At 41.7% G+C, this 23,274-nt stretch overlaps 1 long non-coding RNA gene and 1 pseudogene across 2 annotated transcripts; one reads left to right on the top strand and one right to left on the bottom strand.

The window, feature by feature from the left end:
- Positions 1-232: 232 nt before the first annotated feature.
- On the bottom strand, positions 233-8,688 carry LOC117285524. Of its 2 annotated transcripts, none has more exons than XR_004516584.1 (5): positions 8,596-8,688; positions 5,916-5,998; positions 5,108-5,243; positions 1,668-1,729; positions 233-389 (listed from the first exon to the last, which is right to left on the bottom strand). It is a non-coding gene; the product is annotated as an uncharacterized LOC117285524 (long non-coding RNA). The 2 variants fall into 2 exon arrangements; XR_004516585.1 differs by having other exon boundaries at positions 5,108-5,234.
- Positions 8,689-22,374: 13,686 nt separating this feature from the next.
- On the top strand, positions 22,375-23,064 carry LOC117285523 (annotated as a pseudogene).
- Positions 23,065-23,274: the final 210 nt, after the last annotated feature.

Genomic DNA, 23,274 nt, shown 5'->3' with positions numbered 1-23,274 from the left:
AACAGCTAAAATGCCTCCCTGTAATTGTAATGAGATCAGTGGGTTTTAAGTATGGAATGAATCAATTATTGTAAGCAGAGGCCCTGCGTAAATCACGGAAAGCCAAACCAATCTCAGGATCATAAAATGAATCTTTGACACGTATTCAAGGTTTCAGCAGAGTCTCAATACTGAGGATGGAGGATCTGCTATCAAGAGAAAGCAAAGTTTTATTCACTAATACATACGTGGGTCTTCATTAAAAGGGCTCAGACTGAGGAAGCTGCTTCTTAAAGGAGATCTTGCAACATTAAAGAGCCAAGTCAGTGACAAATACGTTCAGCTGAAGCTCGAAGGAGAAGGGCTCCAAAAGCATATTTCACGAATTCAGTGAGGGATAACTGTCAGTGCTGAAAGATAGCAAAATGGTCATTTACATTTTGACTTTAATAAAACTCTTCAAATCATCACCAATCAGAGGATGATCACACAAGAAATCAACAACACCCGTTGTCGGTCTTAGCAGTTCTAAGAACTAGGTATTTTTCAACTGGGGAGGGCAGTGGCATGTAAAGTGTCCACAGAGTGAAGACCACAATGCCAATCCGTTATTTTCACACAGTGCCAACAGCCTGGCAGCTTCTAAAGAACAGAAAGATTAGGTTGAAAGAAAATAGCTCTCTCTTGCATACTTTCCAACACCTACCTTTTTCTTTTCTTTACGTTCTTTTCCCTCCCTTTAAGATAATCCTCTCATGGTAATTCCCTGTAACTAGTTGCTTAATGACTTTATAATTTCCCGTCATGTGGCAAGCCAGACACAAAAAGCATAGCAGTGTGTTCACGAGTCCTTAGCAGTCTGCTAGCATGCTTTAGTTCTTAGGATTGGGTGGATGAGTTTTTAAAAAACATTTTGAGTGATTCAAACAGGGTAAGCTTTTTGCTCTATCCTATTCAACTTACATATTCTTGAAATTACTTGCCCTGTGTGTCACATATTAATTAAGCTAGTATTAAAATTTTCATATACTTATTGACTGCAAGACCAAAGTTCTTTTATTATTTTTATGTAGTGTTCCTTGTGCTGTATTTTTATCAATGAATTTTAGGGGATATGCACAGTAATAAAAATATGATTTTTTAAAAATTCAATATTTACAATACCAGAAATGTAACTCAGTGAAAGAAGGAGTTTATGTTTTCATAACATGTTTGCATTTAGGTCTCAACATATCCAAGTCAAGAAGAAAGTACAATATTCTCATGTTTCCTTTTCTACAGTTAAAATATGTAAAATTTCATATAATACCTCACATTATGTTTGTTTCTCATATCAGAAAATTAAAAAATTTTCGCATAACTCTTACAGACGTTTGTAAGAAAATAACACACATGGAATAGATTTATGTGAAAAATATAATACTTAAATAATTTCCCATCTGTTTTTATTTTGCTAGAATCAAAAACATATTTTGCTATTCTTAAATGTATCTGTTTCTCAATTTTTTGTTTAAAACATAGTCAGATTGTTTGGCATATATTTAAAGAGTTTTATATTAAGAAGAGATCTATAACTGATGTAGAGGTAAAAATATACATATAATATATGTGAGCGAGAGCTTACATGTAAAGCTCACATGCGTGAACTGCAAATTGGAATTAAATAAATACAAACTGTAAACGTATACCTGAAAGAGCTACAATCAATGTCTTCGGATTCTTGTTCAGACACAAAATTTTAAGTGGCGTGCTGGAATTGAAAATAGAAATGATTTCACAATGGAAAGCATTTATAAGTAAAAAAGCAGGGTCGAGAGTGCTGGGAAGGAGTATAAATTTGCAGTGAAAGTCTGACACCTGGTGGTCAAAAGAAGCACACGCCAAGAATGAGTGCCTTAGACCCCTCCTGGCTTTTATAAAATGAAAATTAAATTAAAAATTAGATGAAAGTCTTTTCTTTTAAAAGTTTGCATAAGACTTTCACTTTCTCCTAGTAATTTTGCTAAGAGTCCTCTTTCAAATTTATATTTTGTGAATGTTTGTGCTAAAGATACCTTTTCTAGGGGATCAAAACATTGGCCAGAATATATTTTTAATTGAATATGTATTTAGAAATTATTTAATAGTAATAAAATTAATCCACAGATAAATAGCTCAATATTATGTTCTTAGAATCAAAACAAACCCTTTTGAAATCTGGGTAAACAAATTTAAAAAATAAAAATTTAGAAATTTAACCTTATTTTTTTGCCAGAAAGGCAAGAAGAACAACAAAGTCTGTAAATAGGAAGGGTGGAGGGGTTGAAGGGACAGCAGGGTAAGGGGGAAAAATAAGAATCAAGATACATTATGTAAAGGTACAAATCTCCAATGGTGAATGTCATTAAACTGTATGCCTAAAATGTACCAGTAAATTTTTTTTTTTAATTTAAATATTTAAGTTGAAAGATAATCTTAGTTGGTGGCAAACATTAAAAGAATAATTCAGGAAATAAAATTTTTGATAATTACCTTCTTGACCCATAACACTATTTTTCATTAAAATGGTCCAAAGGAATCACAAAGATGATACAGCAGATCGACAGCCTATCACAGTGCACCAAATCCTAGGTGGACCCCAACATGCTTAAATGATGCAGTAAATTACAATGGCAGTTTTTAAATTACTGAAGTTATTTGCTAAAGTAGACTTTTCTTAGGCATTTCATCTTATTTTAACATGCTCCTCAAATAACTCTTCAAAATATCACTATGGGAGAATAATAGAAAGCCTTTTTTTGCCCTTAAATTTCAGAGTACAAAATGAGAAATTAATGCAGGCCTTCACATCTCCTGCATATTCACAGAAAGATGAAGTCGCCAGAGGGGAAAGCTGTTGCATAATTTATGTGCCTGGAAGATTTGACCAAACAGTGGTGAAAATTGTTGACAATTTTAAAACGAATCCTGGTAATTGCCTAAAATCCCCCTTTTGCTTCAGGCACTAACTGCATTTGTTGTTTCTGTTTGTGGCTCTTTGACGTCTTCATTGAAGGCGGAGTGACACTCAGGATGGATTCGGGCTGTGTGAAAAGGCTGCTGTCACCACAGGACCTGCAAATCCTTCTGCGGGGCAGAGGTGCCCAGTGTCCAGATCAGCATCTGGCTGCGCCTCGTTTCCCGGGAGCCTTCGACTGAAGCAGGGTCTGGGGTGGACGGTCAGAGTGCAGTGAGCATTGGGTCTTCCTCATTTAGGCCACAGGGCTGGAGCAGCAGGTTGGATTCTCCTTGTCTTATGAATTTTTCGAGTGAACCTTGAGGAGGACACTTCAGGACACCTCGACACTTCAGGAACCTCCGGGTTCCCGCAGGCACACACAGGAGAACGCTCTTAATGAGTTCAGGTAAAGTTGTATTTCCACAAATGAAGACACTGGCTTTGCTCTGTTCTTAAAGCCCAAGTTCTTTCAAGAAAGCTTAGCCAGTAATAAAAACTATCATTTTTTTTTCCTCTAGAGACATTTCTTCTTATTTTTATGTTAAATGATTTTTGATGTGATTACTTTATGTTTCAAAAACTCTAATGCCTTTGAAGGTAGAGATTCTTTCTTGGCAAAGAGTTGTAAGTAGCACAAAGTAACTTCAAAGCCCTTTAGAATAAAAATAATTCTATATATCCATTAATAAATGTTGGTGTTCATTTTCCTCATGAAATAGTTGGGCTTCTCTCTCTCATAAAAATGAATATGCGCTCACTGTGAAACATGCTCTTTGAGAGCCCTTTAGACAGGGGCTCTGTGTTCTCCTTTCATACGCTCTGGCCCACCCCAGGAGGAGTGCTTTCCCTCCTCAAAGATCTGATGGAAGACGCAGCCTCAGCATTTGCTGGCCTTTCACTTCTCACTGCCTGGTGCATAATAAAACAGCAATAATTATTTTTTGAATAAATAATGAATGAATCAAAAAATGTTTTTCTTTTTCCCAGTATTGGCAATTTTTTCCAAAAGAGGGCATAAAATTGCAATACCTATGAGTCTATCCATGTTTGAGAGAAAATAGTAAGATAAACAACTGAACACACACACAGTGTGCAGTGGCTCGGAAGATTCTTTGGACAAAGAAGCAGAGGACGATAGAGAGAGGAGGAGGAGATGAGAATCATATTCCACGAGCTTCACAGTTAACCAATCCTTGGGGTCCGCCCTACGGAAGTCAGTACACAAAGCAGGTAGCGTTTTAGCCCCTAATATCTGCCTTGGTAACATTTATACAGTGAGCTGCCATCTGGTGCATGGACATTTGCACATATTAATGGGCCCTGAGCTTGCTATGATACATTTTACATGCAGAAGCATGTCAGAAATTTGTAACAGATCAAATACGTGGGCCCATAACAAGCACTCCATTATCATATTAGCCATCAGCAGAACATTTGGTTTTCTGGTGCTTTCATTGTGAAATTATATATTTTTAGAGGCCTCTTAATTTTCACATCTTGCCTGATCACCCTGAGACACATCATTTTTCCCCTTTCAGTATGACCTGCAGTATCAACCTCCATCCTCTCATCTGCTATCAGCAACCCAGCTCTCACTACTGAACTATTCACCAGTGACACAGCCGTCTCCCTTTAGTGGTCACCACTTCTCCAGGCCAGCACGTGCAGTGCATCTCCCTTCCTCCCCGGTAGCCACACCGTACACAGATCCAGGGTTTGTGGGGGCAGTGTTAACTTTCACAGGCTGCACTAACTATTCCCCGGCTACATGTCTCTCCCCGAATACTAATGCGTGACACGTATTCTTGTTTGTCAGTTTACGCAGTGTCATTTGCTCCCCACAACACTCTGTACATTAATCTACTTGCTCATTTCTATCAAAATTCACCGCATTTTCTTTTACTCCCTTCCCACCTGTATTCCTCATTAGACCCAAGCTCTCTAAGGATGGGGCCCCATCCCCTTGCTCATACTGTGTACCCAGTGGCTACAGATATGTCGGTATACGGAAGGAGCTTAGTAAGTGTTCGTGTTCCCTTACCCATTCTCCTTGGAGCTGATACCTTCCCAGGATTAGAAGGGAATTTAATTCAGTCTCACAGCCCATCCAGAACCGGAGACTATGGAGTAAAGACACTCACGTGGACTGACCTGTATTCTTGTGACAAGCGATTCACTGGTTATTGACACAGCCCAGGCCATGTTTGGAAAGTTTCACCTACTAACGAGGTCTCGTGGTGGCTCGAAACATCCTTTCTTGGTACATTCACTGCAAGTCCTAGATTTGCTCCATAGAACAAAAACGTCAATTTTTGTATAATAATGTACATGCACACACACACACACACACACACACACACACACACACACTTAGTTTCCATTTTGCAAAAACCACCCCTGACATTGCTCGTTCACTTAGCCAGGTGTGCCTCGTAGAATCAGTCTCTGCTTTCATGCCCATGTAGCCAAATGGGAGAGACAGATATCAAACACATCACTCCTGTAACACATATTAAGCGCAATGTACGAATATGAAGCACAAGATCAAAAGAGAGGCAGGGCCACAGTGCAGTAACTACCACGGGTGGACAATGCCTGGCCCTGTGCACCTCGGTCCCTCTCCGCACCCCAAGAAAGGGTGCTTCTTCCCGCACTGAGGGACACTTTGGAAATCACATTTGTGGTTTATTCAAATCATGATGACAAGGTAGACCTGGCCTTCACAGAGTCACAAGGCAAAAGGAGACAACAAGAGAACTTTTACTTTTATACCAAATGGGACATTATGAGATTGCTCAAAAATGTGGAAGGTATTGATATAAACAGCAAGCATCAGTTAAGGTCATCTCAAAGGGAAGAGAGAGAAAAGCTTGCCGCACCATAGCTCCAGCAAGGAAATATTATCTCAGAGTCAAGGACCTACGACTCGGCCTCATTTGTGGCTTGGCTTTGTACTTACGCAGGCAGCAAGGCGGCCTCGACATCTGGCGTCACACCCAGGCTCAGCACTGTCCAGGAAAAGCTGTTCCATGTGAAGTCGCACTGTAAAACGGAAGACTCTTCAACACTTCCCATTCGTTCATTCCAGTGTTTTATTGGGCCCCTGATACATGCCAAAAATACTCTGGGTGCTTGGAATGCAGCTAGGAGCCAAACAACACACTTCTCCTTGAATCCAATGGACGTCAGTGGGTCGCAGTAAAAGAAGAATCAGACCAGTATGACACCAAGACCTAATCCACGGTATTGTACGGAAAATGTCACACTCCTAGAGTCATGTAGGGAAGAGCTAATCACCTAAATAAATCACTGTTTTTCTGGCAAAATTTCAATGGGGAAAGGATACCCAGGAGATAGTTGGCAGTGTCTGCAAACAGAGCCTTTAGGAATAGATAGTTACTCAGTTTGGAAGTGCCTTATACACAATACTAGGTTAAATAGTCAGAATTCTTATATCAAGTGATAAAAATTGTATTTAAAAAAATATGTATATTTTAAAAGACCAGGGCCGGGGATTTACCTCAGTGGTACTGCACCCGCCTCACAAGCGCAAGGTTCTGAGTTCAATCCCCAGTACCAGAAAAATAAAATAAAAATTTAAAAAAATTAAAAGACCAAATGGCAACACCAAAATATCTATAATTCAGATAATAGAACTATTTGTGGGTCTGTATATTTTGTTTTCTCTCTTTCCTCTACAACTTCATTAAATGGTCTTGTTCTTCTTTAAATTGTTTTTTAAATGAAAAATACGTTCTTGTTAACTCAGCCTGGATGTGTCATCTACTGCTTGGTCTGGATCAAATATATTTATGATACCTGAAGTTCCCAGCCCCAGATCAAAGCAATGACATCGGTAACACTGACTTTTTCAGTACCTTCAGTTCAACCAAGAGCTAAGAATTTTAAATAAAGAACTGCCTTGTCAGAAAATCTTATGGTCAGAAAATCTTAATAATCGGGAATATTTAAGATTTTAGATTTTAAATAATGATCAACGTTTGAGATCATTATAAATCCACTAAATATATACAGCATTCATATATATTCTTATAAACATATTTAGTTTGGGTTAATGTTGTTAACATACCTCGTGCTTGAATTAATTATGATTTACCAGAAAATCCACCTTGCTTTGAAGAGTAGGCTGTGGCATTAGTATTTGGAAATGCAAAAGGACCTAGAAAAGCCTGTGTGTGATTAAGTCAGCAGAATCTAACACTTTTTTTTGTTTTGATTTTTTTTGTTTTCAGCACTGGCGGTTGAACCCAGGGCCTTCACTGGATCTCCAACCCTACTCCTTTCTTTATTTATTTTTAAAATTTTGAATCATGCTCATGCTAAGTTGATAAATTGCTCAGGATGGGCTGGAACTTGTGACCCTCCTGCCTCCGCTTCCCAGAGTGCTGGGATTACAGTCTGGCATCATTTCGCCATTAAAATGGCATCCCATCTTCCATGTACTGGATTCGATGTCAAGCTGTTAATGTAGTCAAGGAAGATGAGCTATTCAGCAATTTTCCTGGTGAAGGCAGAGTCGAATCTCCTACCCAGGGTCAGCAGACAATCACTGTGTGTCTGATGGACCCAGACGAGGTGCCCTGTGAGCTGCTGCCCTGGAGAACCATCTCAGTGCTACTGTGAGTCCTGCTCTTTCCTATCAGTCTGACACCTAAACGGCTCGGAGCCAATAGGATTCTTCATCAATCACCTTGATCACAACGACTGCACGGACAGGGGATGTAAGGAGCTGATCTGCTGTGTCACTGGGGGCTGTGTGATGAACACTGCTCTTTTTTCCTTTCTTCCTTTTCTTGGGGGCATCTCATCCATCAACCAAACTACACAACAATTGAGACCTAAAACTAAAAAACACATATAACAGCACTTGGTTAAGTGATCGAGCACTGCCAGACCCACAAGGACTCAGGCTAACCATTCAACTTGATTTAAGGAATCCGTGCAGCGGTGAGACACCCTCGTAAACAAACAGCAGGCGGCATCAGGCGGCAGGAGCTACAGTTTGGTATTATATAGAGACGGTAAGGTCCCACGTTACAGGATTGTCTCAAAAATCAAGTCAAAGACGTTGAAACCTTTGAATAAATGACATTCAGAACTAATCAAAAATTGCATTCTTAGGAAGTGAATGCAGGGCGTACGCACGGAGGTGAGTTGCAGAACGTCGTCTGGATGCAGGAGTCTGTGGCCTAGGTGGTGGGTGCAAAGTGTGAGCCGGCAGCGCCGTGGCACCCTCAGAGTGAGGCCTGGCCGAGAGACGGACACAGGGCCGCGTCCTCAGCAGGCCCTGGGACACCCGAGTGTTCAAAGGCCCTGGAGTCCTGGAGGCCGCAGCTCCCTCCAAATTTAAAGGTGCCTCTTTTGTCTTTTACACGAGTGAACATGATTAAACTCCTGCGGTTGTGCTGAATTTCCAGGATTGTAAAAAAGTCAAGGGAATTAAAAAGGTCACTGCAGTATTTCATCTCACTGACAAATCCATGGAAAGATGTTACAGGAGGACACAGAAAATTACTCAAAGGGAAGCACGGTGCCCAAATTCTGGAAAATGTGGGTGGAAAACCTAGATGGGAACAAGGAACCCTTCAAACGCATGGGGATAAAACAGGACTCCTTACCATGTGAAGTCCTGCAGTTAGGAGAAATGGAAGCCGTTTCACCAGCGAAGAGGCTGGACCCTGGTCACCTGGAGTGAAGATTTGCTGCCACCTCAATCTGTCAGTGAACATCAAAAGTTGCTCATATATTGGAAATGTGGATCCCACACTTTAGCACCATACAACAGTAGAGAAATTCAAAGCACCCCACTTTAGTGTGACACCACTGGCTGACACAACTAGCAGTAAAAATTTAGATTTACAGAGAACATTGAGAAATGGAGAACTCAGCAAAGAGAACTTACACATAAATGACCAAGCCTGCGTTCCTTCAGGACAAAACACACAACAGGTTGTATGGATTTGTAAGATGAAAATGTATTTGGGTAGGGCTGTAAAATATATATATATATAAAACAGCAATTGTGTTGGTGCACACGTGCGTGCCTTGGGTTTCTGTATGAGGCCAGTTAGCAATGTGGAGCTTCACTTTATATAGAAATGAAACTCAGAAACAGGTATGAAGCAGTCTACCTAACAGGCTGTCCCACGTCCACTCTGCTCTCTGCATAACATGAAAAATCAATGTAGAAGCCGGGTGTGGTGGCGCATGCCTGCAATCCTAGCACTTGGGAAGCTGAGGCAGGAGGATCGCTGTGAGTCTGAAACCAGCCTGAGCTACATAGTGAGTTCCAGGTCAGTCTAAACTACACAGCGAGACCCTGTCTCAAAAAACCAAGCAAACAAAAAAATTGATGTAAAATATACTCCCAGTAAGCCAATGTTAGTGACATCTGATGACCTAAAGTGTGAACTATCTGTGGATATTTAATTTAAATTTTGGATAATTTTTTCTAGACTCTCCCTGGATAAATGGTGTACTTTATTAGTAAACATTTACTGAAGTCATAAAATGTGCCAAAAGAATGTTTATATATATTGCCTCACTAAATCTACTCATAAAACTGGGAGGTAATATTGTTACCCTCATTTTCCAGATTAGAAATGAGATGCAGGGAAATGCAGTGACCTGGATGGAATGACAGCAAAGCTGGAGGTGTGAACCCCAAACACAGGCTCTGACTCCGGGTGCCGTGCTGCGAAGACTCAATTCAGACCTCACCAGAGCACCGCACCCAGCGAACTTGGGTATGCCGATAAAATCCGTACAAGATAGCTGATGGTTTGCGTCTGAACAATTTGTAGACCTACTGGAAGTTTTTAAAATATTTAATTAATCATAACATCAAATTGTGGACTCTACTACAGAATATACGGTAATTTTACCGCGTAAGATAACGTTGGTGAGCTAAGTTCACATCAGCTGGATGGATTGGAACATTTCTGTTATCCGGGTGCACGTCTGCAAAATGCTTGCATATTCTCATGACATCACCCCCGAAGAAAAGCTGTGAAGAGGGAGGGGGCTCCGGGGTCCTCCCTGTGAGCTGGAGTCCACCCCAACCATGCACCCACGCACAGACCGCATGGTCGTCAACCAGAGTGACCTGATGTCGTGGCAGTTTTACCTGAACATCGGATGCACACCATTGTCTCTGTTACTTAGTAACCGACAGACCACAAAAGCAAGAGTGAGCTATTGCGTTACCAAACTGTTAGGCACTTTACAATTATGTGAAGAAGAATGGGAGTAGCCGTGTTCCTGCCAGAGAGGTGGGGGTGAGGGCACTTGGGCAGGAAGTGGCCCTGGGAAGCCGGGCACTGAGTGAGGAGAGGGCCCAGGAAGAGAGGAACAACAGCTAATCATACCGAGACCCTCCGCGGGACTGAAGATGGAACTGTGCGGCCTTTATCCATACATTCCTGGGGACCAAAAGTTTCAAGTTCCTGCACTGCTGATCTGGGCTTACGCATGCTACAAGCAGACTTTCAGGAAACTCTGGTCCAGAAAAGTGGGTCAAGCCTCGAGCTTGCATCAGAGATGCTGTCCTCGCATGGGATGGTCACCTGGGCTGCCTCGGAGTCAGAGATGGCTGGAAGACGCGGGGCCGGGCACAGAGTGTGCTCAGAATCAGCTATCCGTGCACATGCACCAGCCGTAATGAAAATACGTGGTGTGTTTAAAGTTTATAGATTTTTTTACAGTAAAAGACAAATTGCTATTCATCTACATCCAAATACCCTCCCTTGCTACAAACACACTCATTCCACCTTCTCACCTCTCTCTGAAGCAGCTCTGGAGTCCTCTTTCCTGAAAGTCTCTAGGGCACTGCGGCTGCCTCCATGTCCTGAGTCACCGCAAAATGTTTACCTTTCATAGCCATTTTGACCTTGGAGAATGGCCAAGGGTCACCCAGTACCGGATCTGGTGACTAAGGTGGGTGAGAACACATCATACTGTTTCTGTGAACTGCCTTTCTGTTGGATGGTGCTCAGCAGCAGCATTCTCATCACACCAGAAGAGAGGACGTCTGCGAGGCAAGAGCCCTGGGACAAACGTGTTTGAAGTAAGGGGGGATAATGTAAGGCATACTGGTGGCAATTTACTGTAGTACATTTTCTTTTTGTGTAAGCACATGCTGTGTTTTTATCATATTTTGTATGGTTACCTTTTCCCAGTGGGACAAGTAACTTCATGTAAAGAAAGGTAGATTTGTCTAAGGGCAAACAGAGAGCTGTGAAGTCAGCCGGGCTATTCAGGACTCAAACTACAATTGCGCACTCACTATGCCTGCTGTCTAAGGACTGGCTGTACATAATGAATTTACTGTGCTAAAACTGGCCACAAGGAATTCTGTACGCTTGAAGTCCATAATTTGATGTTTTGAGACATATGCATATATACACATGAACATATGCGGATTTCTACTTATACTGCGAATCACCACAATCAAGTCAATAAGTACGTGTCTCAGTCACCTTCAGTCCACTTGTAATTTTTAGATGTCATAACGATCACATTCCATTATTGTTGCTTTTAGAGCAATGCCTATTGTTATTGTACAGGGCTGGTGAGGCAAGTGGAATAGCCACTGACTTCCTTTCTCAGTAAAACTATCTATCTCTCCAGTCCCACCTACTCATGAACGGGAAAGGTGAGGTGGTCCCAGGCATCAGGTCAGAATCTTGGTCCTCTTTCCCAGTCAGGAGCCATGTGGCCTGGGGCACCCAGGCTGCTAACCACACTGATAACGCACTCTCTGGCCAAGGGAACTGTTACCGCCTTTGTTGCTGGAGTGAGCTCAGCCTACCTAACATGGACACAAGCTCTGAGAACACAACCTGATTCTTACATTTGTCGTTTGACAAAGGTACTTCACAGAATTCGTTTTTTTTCTTTTTGTACACAAACTATAGTAATGGTTATCAACTCGGCGTCAGAGGTACTCGGGACTTAAAGGACTGCTGAGCTCCATTCCAGGATAACTCCATCAGAAACTGGGATCCAATGATTTCCAAGAAGCTCACCGAGGGCTCAGGTGCACTAGAAAATGGGGGAAATAGCCCTAGAGGGGCTCATGGAACACTGAGAATTGTGTAACCCCTTTCTCTCATCTTGTTTCTCTCTCTCTCTCTCTCTCTCTCTCTCTCTCTCTCTCTCTCTCTCTCTCTCGCTGGTTATGGGATTGAAGCCCGGGCCGCTGTAGTGAGCTGCACCCTCAACCTTTTTAACAACTTGATTTTTTAATTTCAAGACAGGCTCACTAAGTCACTGACCTGCCCAGGCTGGGCTTCACGCTTCTCCCGCCTCAGCCCCGCAGAGCTCCCAGAATGCATAGGCCACCGTGGCCAGCGTTTCCACTCTCCCTCTAAGGGTGCTCCACCCACTCACCTTGGCTCCACCTCTCTTAACTAAACCCCCAAACCTTCCTGTTCTGCTACCATCAGGATGGGGATTAGGACTTCAACTTTCAGCTGAGGGAGCACATTTCCATGACGTAGAAAAAGAATATAGACATTTTTACTTCCAGTGACGGGAGATTCACTCACACGCTGGTGCAAGGAATGCTGCAGAGGATTCCATGCATGCTTTACTCGGTTCCTTCGGTGGAGACGCCTTGCAGAAGTGTCACACGATGTCACGAGTACACTGATACCTGGAGTCGTCCTCTCTCTCAGTTGCATTTTAACAGCGCATCAAAATTCCTCCGCCCCCATCTCTCCTTCACCTTGGATTCTTTCTTCACCATTAACTGAGCTTTGTGACAATTCCTGAAGGATGGCCTCAGCTTCCAAAGGTTGCCTCACGCAGCTGGATTTACCAGTGTGCTTACTGCTTAATGGTTCAATTTGCTCCCCATACAGGAAGTGACGGCAGCTACAGCAGGTAATTTACTTCCACACAACAACAGCTTTAACGAGGGTTGCTTTTCTTTGGCCCTGAGAAAGTGTTCATGAATAAATGGAAGAATGTGGTTGCTCAAACACCTTTGAGGTAACGGTGTCCCGAGGGAGAGTCTACCAAAGCTCTGGCGTCTGTGGAGTCCTGGGACGCTGCAGGAGATGGGGTGCTCTGGGGGTGCCCCTGGCTGTATGCTTCAAGCCCCCGCTGCATTCCATGCCTTGTGCTGTGGCTCTCAATGATGAGGGCAGACCTGAGGGCCTGGCGCTATTTTATTTCCTTATTTGAGATGTTGGATTGCTAAGATTGTCAGGGCAGCATTCTGATTCTGGGCAGGGAGAGGAATATCAATATTCAAGACTGTTTAAAGCCTGCTCCTTATTTCTACATCATAGCAGATGAACGATCCATATACAGGTTTCATGTTTAAAACGTGAGGACCAAGCGGCATCTCACCTTCCCTTAGTCTCTCCTCCCAGCTGGCACCAGTGATCCCTATTCAGTAGGATTTGCACCATCACCCCCTCCTTCTTCTGCCAAGAGCGCCCCTCCTGTGTGGCTGCCAGATTCAACAACTTGTGGTTAAACAGAAGCAAACCAAAAAAACAGAGCCACAATATTTTCCCCCAAAGAATAGTTATCTATTTGAATTAACTGTTTAGAGAGAAAGTGGGCAATAAAGGGAAAAAAAAAACCAACATTTTGAAAGCATTTTTAATATTTTTTACATTTCTATGGAAAAATAGTCAAGATTCGTGGAGATACATGTGCTCCACTTCTTCAATTTTAGGTGGAAAAGAAATTTTCGTGCTTGTGCAAAGTGAAACAGTAGGTAGGAGAAAACAGAAGCATAACACCAATCATTATAAATGTTTATAGACATAACTACAGCTTTATCTAAAGTTCATCCTGTTTAAGGACATGTTTTATGTTGTACAATTCCTCTTAGAATATCAATCTAATAAGCACCAAATGAAGCTGAAGACAATGCTGTTATAAAAAATGGAAAAAATGATTAAAATATGATAATTATACTGACAGCTTATATGCTCGATCTAATCAACCAAGCTTCCAATTTGTCATAATGTACACTCACTCATACATTATTGCTTAATTATAGCAACACTTCTCTTTGGAAGGGCTGTCAATCATGTGAATATCCACCATTTTTCTTTTTTTCTGTGAGGCAGCATATTTTAAGCAAGGATATGAAACCTCTGTGCTATTGATTTAACCCTTGGAATACTTTTCATATACAGCGATGGTTCTTTTTAAATGTTTTCTTTGTCCACAGATTTAGATACATTTGTACTGCATGATATTCTTCTTTATATCAGAATCGATATGTGGAGTTCTAAAGCGAAACTAAAGATTGGCAGATTGGGGTGCCGCTTGCACCAAAAAAGGCAGCTTTTTTTTTTTTTTTTTTTTTTTAAGGAAGACAGATTTGACAGAATGTTTCTCCATTTGCCAATAGATCGGGGAATATAAAATACAAGAATGGCCATGTGGGAGAAATTTAGCCCGTCTTAAAAAATGCGAGTGGTGATGAAGATGGCCTTTCCCCAGGGCAAATTTAAAGTAAACCCTAATCCTGTGCTGTCCCTCCTCTGACTGCACCCTTCCCCTTCCAGTTGGCAAAGATGTTTAACACATTGCTAAGACAATCGTGCAAGTGTGACTGCCTGGGTCACATGGATTAACCTGACCATGTAACTGGGTGCACTAGAGCAGTTGAAACAAATGTTCATCTTGTTAGAAAGACCTGAAGCTCGGCCTTAATCACTTAGGAGACACTGCCAAATATGTGAGCTGTGTAAGCATAAGTACGCATTTGTATCCTCTGTGCAGTGCCACCCAGCACATTGTGCAGTGTCCGTGGTACATGTCACCCTTCTGTGTCCCCAGGGACTGGTCTCCAGGCCTCTCCACAGACGCCCAAATCTCCAGAGGCCCAAGTGCCTCACGCTGGCTTCCTGCATCTGCAGATTGCACTCACTGTGGATTCAACCAAACATTGAATGAAGATCCCCCCCCATCCTGTCTTTGCCCTACTACTGTTAGAGGAGATTGCAATAGGATACTTTTGGCCTGTGATTTGTTAAATCTGTAGGCACAAATCCAGTGGATACTGAGAGCTGACTGTACTTGGAGTAGTCTCTTTCTGATCTCTCTGTACAGAAGAACTTTGGATTGTGAGTAACTTGTTCTGAGACTATTCAGTATTCCCCAAGATGAGCAAACATTTCCAGCAAATTTTAAAAACAAGTGAAGCCTTGCAATATGAGGAGTGTGTGATACCAAATGTCACATAATCACAACTGACCCAGTGGATCTCTCTCCCTCTCCTCCCCCACAACCGCCTCTCTCCATCTCTGAGATTGTGAGTGACCATCACCCAGCTGCAAGAGGTTATGCAGGAGGAGAGGAAAAGGTGGAGGGATCTCTCACATCAAATGAGATTAGGGAGATGTCTGAAATGCAGTACACTTGAAAAATTTTGTAGACAAGCACCACCTGAATAAGGCTGTAGCAGTGCAAGCAATGAATGTGCTTCATGACAACACAACGTCACATTTCCACAAAATCCTGAAAAGGAGGCAAAAGCAGGCATCATCGGTTAGTTTCCTTGTTAACACTGCAGGACAACAAAAGACTCTGCTGAGCCAATAGATAGCAGTGATTCTGTTAGTGAGAGTGAAAATTATCCCACCCATAGCCCTCCTTTCTCTTTTGTTTCCTTCACACCAGCTAGGAAGGTTTTCAAGGTAAGTGCAGGTTGATTTATTTTTCTTTACATTTCGTATTTTCTTTATTTTTGGTATTATTTTACAGGATTGTAATCATTTTTATTCAGATGTTTCTGGGTTGTGGAATGAGCCATCTGAGTTTCTATTATTCCTGATGGGGAAATTCACTCTGAATATCCTTGTATATTCATTTGGGTACATGAGCATGCTTCCAGAATGAATTATGTTCACAAACCAAGGTTTTGCTGTGTATGTTTATAGAGTATTCTCAATTTTCAACCTAGGTTATTTAATTGCCCATTTTGTCAATTAGTCAGAGTATTATACAAGAACTGAAAAATGTCTTCCTGGATGTGGCCATTTTGGTCCTCAGGAATCTGTTTTCTCATTTCTGTGACTCCGTTCAACCACAAGAGTGCACGAAGCCATGGGAGGAAGACTTAATTTCTCCTTCGTTTCTCTGAGTATCATCTTTTCTAAATTAAAGTAATGAAGCAGATGTTCAGACTTGCAGGCTGCATTACTGCTTAAAAGCTCATTTTGTGAAGATGAGGCACCCAGATATGCACACAGGCACATTTGGAGTAGGAACCCATATGTCAGGAGAACCTTGTTCCTACCATTTTCAGGGCTTAGTTGCTACTTTTTCAAGAACTTGTGTGAAGAGCATTATTGTTTGAGGACTTAGAGATAATGCAAGCTGCATCTAAGGACCTCAAGACATTTGGCACATGCATTATTACTTCCAAGGTCTCTATTTAAAAATTCACAGGATGGGTATGGCTGTCCATGCCTATAATCCCAGCCCTCTGTGGGGTGAAGTGGAAGAAAGAGTTGTGTGTGCAACCCAGTGACACAGCGAGAATCTCTCAAGACAAAACATGAGAAAGTGGGGCAGAACATACTGGGTTCAATTCCCAGTAGCACAAAAAAATTCTTAATTAAAAAAACAAACAAATTCATTACAAGTCTTTAATTTGGAAAAGCTCCAAGCACAGCTAAAATTTAACAATCATGGTTTCGTGTCCCCTGTCCTTACAATGTGGTTTGAGGTCTTTTCACCACCTCCCGTATCTTGGGTCTAACACAGGCTTGCCCCACAAGGAGGAGTTTGTATCTGGGTGGCTGCACTCTTAATTTTTAAAATGTGCTATTCTTTTTCGTTCTAAATTACCATTTCCTAAATGATAATTGTTGATCAAGTTAGAACGTGAAACAAGTGACTGCCAGGCAGTTCTCGGTATGACCATTAAATGCAAATTGAACATATATGGAATGATTTCTCCGTGTAAGTTCTTCTTGATATCCCACCTAACACTGAGTGTGCCTGCGTGTGATGCTTGAAACTGGAGCACAGCATTGCAACCCGAGAGATAGCAGGCAGCAAAATGTGAAGCTCTCTCCCTTTGGTTCCTTTCGGTTCTGGAAAGAATAACTTCATAGTTTATTCTACCATTTAAAATAAACCCAATATGGCAATGCATGTGCATGTCTGCAACTGTAACATGCATCACAAAGGAAACAAAGATGCTAGGAGAGCAAAATATTAGTTATAGAATCTAGGACATATTTTCACTACATAATTCTTTATATTGACTATATAATTCTTACCTCTGTTGAAATATTTGTAATAAAATATTGAAGACAAATTTAAAATATATCATTAACTACTCTCAGCAGTAGCAAAAGTTAATATTGGAGAAGTATATGGATCTTGGCATTCAGTTTTTCTTTCTCTCTCTCTCTCTTTTTTTTTGGTACAGGGATCAAACTCCAGACCTTGCAGTTAGTTGTGAGGCAGGTGGCAGCACCACTGAGGTAAATCCCTGGCCCCAGTGTATTTTTAATACTGTTTGGATTCCCTGTAAGCAGTGTAATAGTTCAGGCCTAGAGTAATACATGCAGGCCACTGAAGATCCTGAGGGTGTCAGGTAGCTTGAGCAGAGCATTTGAACTCACTGGAAGACTTTAGTGGTATCGATGGTATCATGAAGAACATTTTCGTATCATACCATAACTTCAAAACCCCACGTGGACACCTTCCCCTCTACAGCTGGTATGTGTGTATATGGAAAGCTGCTTTTTTCTGTTTATTTAGTAACAACAGCCTTACTACAGTCTCAATTTTCATTACTTTCCTCATGTTAAATCAAGATCGGGTGGTTATTGTTTATTACCAACATTTGGATTCGCAAAAGCTACAACCTCTCTCAAATCCTAGCAATGCCCTTGCATGCTTGTAGGAGTTTTAAATAAATTCCTTCACAATTTCCCCAACCAGAGAATAGATGGAATTCCTCTTGCTCGAATCTAGAATCTAGGCTGAACTTAGAATTAGTTCAGAAGCCAACTGCCGATTCGAATGGCAAGTCTCCCAAGGCTAGTCAGATAGGCCTTCCGGTGTCTGGGTTCTCCTGGGATGCTGCTGGCTCTGGGAGGCTCAGCTGTCCTGTTGAGGACCTTGAGAATTGTCACACTGGAGACTCTACAGGGTGCCCTGGTTGACAGCCCCATCTGGGCCTGATCTCCCAACCTCACTCACACAGGCACAGAGCATAAGCATCGAGCTGTTGCCAGCCCTCCAGACAAACCTGTCCACTGGCTGAGTCCCACTGAAGAGGCCTCATCGGTGTACCAAGCTCCAGAAACATTGACCCACCTGCAAAGCCCATGCAACACAGTTAAATAGCTGTTATTTTAAGCCAATAGTTTTGGGGTAGTTCTTTCCCTAGCAGCCATAACTAAAGCACTTGAAAGGGACTTTATGTCAGTTCCAAGGCCAATTCACCTTTCATAGTGGTCATATTTCAGAAAATAACCAACTTTTAAAAAAGTTTCCAGTGTATGTTTTCAGTAATGGAGATAAATATCATTTCTTTTCAGTCTTTCTTCATCTGGAATGTACTAAGGGCCGATTTATAATAGTTTTGTTCAACCATAAACTAAGTAACTCTTAGACAATTATTTCTGAAGCACTCCTCAAATAAAGGCAAAGTGTGATATTGATTTTATGTGATATTCAACAGCTTAATTTGATGAAGGAATTTTTGCCTTTCTGCCTGGAGGTGTTTATCACTGGGCTGTGGCCAGTGTTTCAGACTTCTTGGCTGTGACACAAAATGGACTTGATTTTGCCTTTGTAATTTAGTCTTCTTGTCTAGTTGTAATTTGCAATCCTTGTAGGATGAGTGCCTCTGTAATTTAGCCTTCTAACTCAATTTTGGGTACAAATTGCAGCTGTTTTATATCAGAGACCATTATTTTGAACTTTGTCTGAAAAACTCGATTCATTTACCTGAACAACAGGTCTTGTTTTCTGATGTGGGGGGTAAGAAAACTGTGATATTTCATGCTCTTATTTGACAAGGTTTAGTGAGTTTTCCATTCAGCACTGTGCAATAAAATCTAATTTTTAATAAAATTCATGATCATCCACTTTTGTTGGGGGAACTCGGGTGAAATTATTTTGATCATATGTTTACTTATCCCAGCAAATAACTATTTACCATCAGTATTTATATGAGAGTCTTGTTTTTATATTAGCATCTAAAAAAATCTCTTACTCATTGCTGTAAACTATGAGTAAAATATGTCACCATCGTTGTAATTATAACCTTCCCTGGTTAACAGGCACTGAGGAGTGGTGTGTGTGGCGCTGTTCTAACCTCTGACTGTGTGTGTTTCACCTCATTTACTCTTCAGAGACATGTTAATGTGACACTGTATTCTTTATCTTCATTTGAGGACACTGAGGCACAGAAAGATCGAGTAGCTTGTCAGAGCTTCTCGGGTTAGAAAATGTCAGGATGGGGATTCGAGTGCCAGCTGTGGGACTACGCCCACAGTGACAGGAGGTTGCAGGAAAGTGGAGGCCACATGCGTGCCCACTTCAGCGTTCACACTGACACTGGCCCTCAGCCCTGTGCCTCAGCCCTGAGGTCCGGGAGCTCTGCTGTCTCCCTCTCTCTCCTGGCCTGGCAGCTGAGGCACTGGGCTTAGTTCACGCATTTTCTGATGCTCAGTTTTGGTGTTGACTGATACAAGGTCTCATTCCTGTCCCTCCCAGCACCATGGGCTTAAATGCTGTGTCTGCATGCCCGGTTCCCTTCTGCTGATATCCTGTGTTCACACGAAAACGGTTCTTCCCAGGGAGATTTTGGAAATGTTTCTAACTACCTCAAGCAAGGGACATAACTGGACATGCAAGGGCGAGGAAAATGAGTTGAAGGGCCCGAAATTATGCGAAGTATTATGGTAGGTTTTCATTTCCTTCCTACAAGATAGCTGACAAGAATCTTTGTATAGGGCGGGGGATTTAGCTCAGCGGTTCCGCTGCCTGCCTCGCAAGCACAAGTTCGATCCCCGGTACCAAAATAAAATAAATAAATAAATAAAAATAAAGAATCTTTGTATGCTGTGAAGGAAGGTTGGAAAGACTCAGGGAGGTGGCACCCGACTGAGCACAAAGGAAGACAGAAGGGAAGGAAGGCCGAGCCAGGCAGTGTGGGGTGGGCAGCCCCGTGCTGTCTCGCTGAGACCCCTGGCCTTGTTCTCCGGGCATAAGCGAGCATCTTAGGCCTCCAGACACAAACAAGAGTCTCCTAGATTTTCACAAGTGTATCATAGATAATTCAGGTTAGTTGTATGGAACAGTGATAAGACCTAACATTAATAGGGCCCTGAAGCCCTTCATAAACTTAGACCAAACTTAATTCAATTGGATAAAGAGGGAAAACACCAACCGAGCTACCTATATCACAGTAGTAGATGTATAAAGCCTGTTAATGGTCCATTGAATTAATTCTTCAGTAAGCCGGCAAAATGCACTGCCCATTGGAAATCCATCCTCTCATTCCACAGTGATGTTAAAAGCTACAACGACAGGGGCTGGAAGTGTAACTCGGTGGTAGACCATTTGCCCAAGACATGCCTGGGTTCAATTTGCAGCACAAATAAAACCCCAAAACTGTGACTTGCTGGGGTGGAGATGTAGCTCAGGGGCCCTGGGTTTGATCCCCAGCCCTGCCCCACCACCAAAAGCTCTCCTCCTTTTTCCTAAAGAAAGCATTCAAGAAAAAGACTTTAAAATATTTCACTACATTGAAATTTTTATAATTCTCCAAATCAATAACATATATAAATATATGTGCAAATGTAGCATATATAATGACTATGTGTCTATAGAAATCAATACTCATGTGTGTGTGTGTGTGTGTGTGTGTGTGTATGTGTGTGTGTGTAAAGCTCAGAAAAAGTGAAGTAGATGTTTGGAACTCTTTTTTACTTAACTAGTATGATGATTAAGATACTCAGCACATATTTGTGGCAAGCCTACAGTACTGTAGGTGTTGTAAATCAGGACATTATATCTAGTATTTTATTTAACACTGTTATAAAATACTCATTTTTAGCCTTCTTTGTAAAAAAGTTTAATCCCCGTGTAGCCCGAGGGAGACCACTTAACCTTTATTTTTCAATTTTATTTAAAATTGAAGTGATAATATTTACCTCCCAAGATACTATGCATACTAATTAATTAACATTGGCAAAGAGCTTGAAGACAAAGAGTGTGCCTACCAGTATCATGTTTTTATTCTCTATAGTGTCCTTAATGTCCTTTTGTTTTTTTAAATTCCATTTCTGCTCAGTAAGGTGTCTTTTAATTGGAAACAACCTGACATTGGCCATACTTGCCAGCTATTTTGAAGATTTCTTGGCTAGAGACAGTTTATCTCAAAGTTTTTAATATCCAAACCAAAATATGTTCACAAAGTGTAAGTCAGTTTAGGTGGAAACCATATGATGAAATTATCTGAATGATCTGTGTTTTATAGTGTCAAGTCTAAGCAACAGTTCTGGACAGCTTCAATGTCAAGTCACACAATGGAAAGCTCAGTTGCCTGCCTGTTCACTATTTTATAAGGGTCACCTCCATATAAAACAGTCCCCTGCCACAGATTATGTTTCAGAGTACTCAGAAGAGTATTCTTATTCTTTTGAGGCTACTTGACAACAACAAGGCAACAATCTTACATCTGCAATTCCAAGAGCAAACTGAACTGTGTTCTTGTTGAACTCTGAAAATAGTGCTAAGGCTTCCATAGATGTCACACCTTGCCTGACTGTCATCTACACCATTCATCCGCTAATATCTGTAGCAATGCAAGGACCTCCGAAATCCTGAAATACAAAGGCATGCACGTGCAAGTAAGCAGGATGGTGAATCCATGGGATTTTCCTGTGTTTCTGTTTAGGTGTTACACCATCAGCCCTGAGTATCTGCAGTTTTGCATCTGTGTATTCAACAAAACACATATCAAAAACATTTCAGAAAATAATATTTCCACCAAACTGTCGCCTCCTTACTGAACATGTACATACTTGTTTGTTTCATTATACTCTAACAGTATACAACTGTTTACATAGCATTTCCATTGTATTAGGTATCAAAAAGAATTGAGGGATGATTTTAAGTATATGGGGAGATATGCGTAGGATATATGTTAATACTTTCATCCATGCCTTTTTATCTAAACAAGTGAGAACCTATGGATTTTGAGTGTCCAGGGTGAGAGGGGTCTGGTCCTGCATGAATCCCAGGGGAAGATTATATTTAAAGAAATAAATCCTCTCAATTTCCACCTCAACCTCAATGTTTACCTTTCTTTCTTGTTTATTTCCAGTCCAGTTACCTGTTAACAGCTGAAAAGCTTTTCTTCCAATCTAAGACAATACGTGTGCCCCAATTTCTTCTATATTCTGAAATTCAAAGAATTTGGGCCCAGGAATGGCCTCACCATACTGTTTGGACTTTGTGCAGCAGATGAAAGAGAAGCAGCTAAATGATCAAGTCCTAGATGTTGGAGTGATCGCCTCCTCGCACTGATGACATGGGAGGGGCTGACGGTAACAGGTGGATGTGAAAGCCCACTGCTCAGCAGCAACGTGGAGGAGACCTTCTTTTTCTAGCCAGGCAAGCTGAGGATCCCATAGGAGTTGTTGTTTTCAGGATAGAAGGAAGCGTGATTCTTACAGTTCACCGTGAAAAAGGAAATGGACATATCAAGTTTTTGACCAAAGGAAACAATACTGCAGTCGATGATTGAGGTCCCTACAAATAAGGACAACAATAGCTACCAAGAAAAGGAGTCAGGAGGAGAGCGAGGGGGTCTGTTCCTTATACGGGGTATATGATCCTCCTGAGCGATGGTGCTAAGCTTAAGGTGCAGTATTCTTTTCGCTGTGTTTGTTGGTGCTGGTCCATCAGGAAGCCTGCCTTGCTTCCTGGGAGATGAGTGCTTCCTGCCACTGAATGCTGGGAGTAGAAACTGCAGCGGTCTGGGAGGGTGGGGTGGGGACACACACAGTCATGATTCTTGGTGACGCTGCTCTGCTTAGCATATGTTTCCATGCAGGAATGTGTGCAGGGGATGTGTGTGCACCATGGATGCACTGTCAGTACAGGATGTCACCTGTTGTCACTGTCACACTTCCACCTTTGTGAATATCAGTGGACTTTGTACATTGCAAGGTTGAGGTGGAGCTCCCGATGCTCACTTCTAACGTGCCCAAAGAGTCCTGCAAATGCAGCTTTGCATGAGTCCAAAAGCGTCCTTCCTCCTTGGAGAGCGAACGGTGCAAAGTCAG

Source organism: Fukomys damarensis, unplaced genomic scaffold (assembly GCF_012274545.1).
Source record: "Fukomys damarensis isolate Sample0158 unplaced genomic scaffold, DMR_v1.0_HiC HiC_scaffold_11, whole genome shotgun sequence".
Classification (NCBI taxonomy): Eukaryota; Metazoa; Chordata; class Mammalia; order Rodentia; family Bathyergidae; genus Fukomys; species Fukomys damarensis.
The sequence above is the reverse complement of the archived record's forward strand: the minus strand, read 5'-3'. Positions and strand labels throughout refer to the sequence as shown.